The 2,111-nt window shown below is 34.4% G+C and overlaps 1 pseudogene; it reads right to left on the minus strand.

The window, feature by feature from the left end:
* Positions 1–1,229: 1,229 nt before the first annotated feature.
* Positions 1,230–1,379, minus strand: LOC127493382 (U1 spliceosomal RNA; annotated as a pseudogene).
* Positions 1,380–2,111: the final 732 nt, after the last annotated feature.

The raw sequence follows: 2,111 nt of genomic DNA on the forward strand, positions 1-2,111 counted from the left end.
CATCTTCATAATCTTGTATTGGAGTGTCATGTTCATTTGGGAGCATCATGATGTCTTCCTTGTTCTTGTTTTTCTCAGTTTCTGCATTTGTTGTTTGGCATTGTGGAGATATACTTTGGTTTCTTCTTCTTCTTCTTCTTCTTCGTCTTCGTCTTCGTCTTCGTCTTCGTCTTCATCTTTTTTTTTTTTTTCACTGTGGTGGCTTTTCTCGTTATACTATGACTCTAGATTAAGTGGACTCTCTGCTTTTGGTGAATCTCTAGAGGCTTGTGGTGGGTGTGGCCAGAGAGCTCTGTTCAGTTCTTCAGGGTTAAGGGTGTGCCAAAGGTGAAACACCCAGGTTTGGTGTGATCAATCTTCTCTTCCTCTTTTTTTTTTTTTTTTTAACTCGGAAGGTAAGTAATTCCACTCAGCTAAGCTCTTCTCCTTGATGGCAATCAGTGCCTTCATTGACATTTTTGCCTGAACTAGAATTGTCACCTATGCTATGGAGGCCAAAATCTTTCTTTTATCTGAGTGTTTTGATACCCATTATATATCCTCCATCCATTCATCCTCCCCCAACCATTGCCAACCTGCAGTAATTTCAGATTGGCTTCTTTTTGAAACTTCTGTATTCAAGAAAGACTGTATGATAATTGTTGATTTATGTGGCTTATTTCATTTAAAGTAATCATTTCCAGTTCCATCTGTTTTGCTACAAACATCAGGATTTTATTTTTATGACTGAATAATACTACATTTTACATAAATAACATTTTTTTACCCATTAACATATTGATGGATGTCTGTTTTGATTCAAAATTTTGGCTATTGTGAAGAGTGTCACCATGAACATGGGGGTACAAGTGTCTTTCAAATGCAGATTTCATTTCTTTCAGATATATATGCACAAGAGTGATAGCTAAGTGATGTGGTCAAAATTTAAAAAAAAAAGTTTTTGAGGAAGCACCATATTGTTCTCTGTAATGTTCATAATTTGCATTCCCACTGAAATTATGTGAGTGTGTCTTTTTCTCCACATCCAAACCAGCATGTGTCATTTCTTGCCTTTTTATCATAGTTATACTAACTGGATTGAGATGACACCTACTGCGATTTTGAAATGAGTTTCCCTGATGACAAATAACATTGAACATTTTTTCACATATGTGTTGCCATTTTTTTTTCAGAGAAAAGTCTATTCGGATACTTTGACCATTTCTTTTCCTCTTGGTCTTTTTTTTATAGGGGAGAGAGAGCAAACACAGTCACCCACTACCACAAATTATGCAGTCGAGTTTCCTACATTTGGGAAACTCACAGGGGCAGCAATGGAAGAGCCTCGCCCTGGGAAAACCACCTACATGATCAAGGTATCTCCCCTGCCAGCTAAGTATTTACCATTTCTTAACTGGATTGAATTCTTTGTTGTCAGTGTTGAGATTTTTGTGTTCTTTGTATATTCTGGATATTAAATTTTTCCAGATGTATAGTTTGCCAGTATTTTTTCCCACTGTATCAGTTGTCTTAATTTTATTGACTGTTACTTTTTGCTGTGCAGAAGATTTTTAATGTGATATAAGCCATTTATCTATGTTTGCATTGTTGTCTGTGCTTTTTGTGTCTTACACAAAAATAGCTACCTATGACACTGTCCTGAAGTGTTTACTCTAAGTTTTTTTTTTTTCCTAGTAGTTTCATACTTCTATGTACTATGTTTGGAGCTTTAATATATTTTATTATTATATTTTGAGTTTGTTTTTGTGTAGGATGAATGGAGGGATGAGGCAAGTACAAGTGCTATATTTCAAATTTATAGGGGTCATGGCTAAGAATTTTTAATCTTTTGTCTGTGCTTTTTTTTTCATTTATATCAAAAAGAAACAACTTATCAGATTTCTCTGACCTTTAAATTTAATACTTTTGGTATGTGATAGGCTGCACTTTCTGAATATATCTTTAAAGAATGATACAAAAATTATATGATATTTTTATTGACTAGTATATTGGAGGAACCCTTCTCAGGCAAAAATCAGAAGAGTGTGTAACATATGTTTTAAAACATCCTGAATGTCTTTAAAAACAAATTTGTGAACTACTCTCAGGCAAAAATGTCAATGAAAGCATGG

This window comes from Oryctolagus cuniculus, chromosome 5 (assembly GCF_964237555.1).
Source record: "Oryctolagus cuniculus chromosome 5, mOryCun1.1, whole genome shotgun sequence".
In the NCBI taxonomy this organism is placed as follows: Eukaryota; Metazoa; Chordata; class Mammalia; order Lagomorpha; family Leporidae; genus Oryctolagus; species Oryctolagus cuniculus.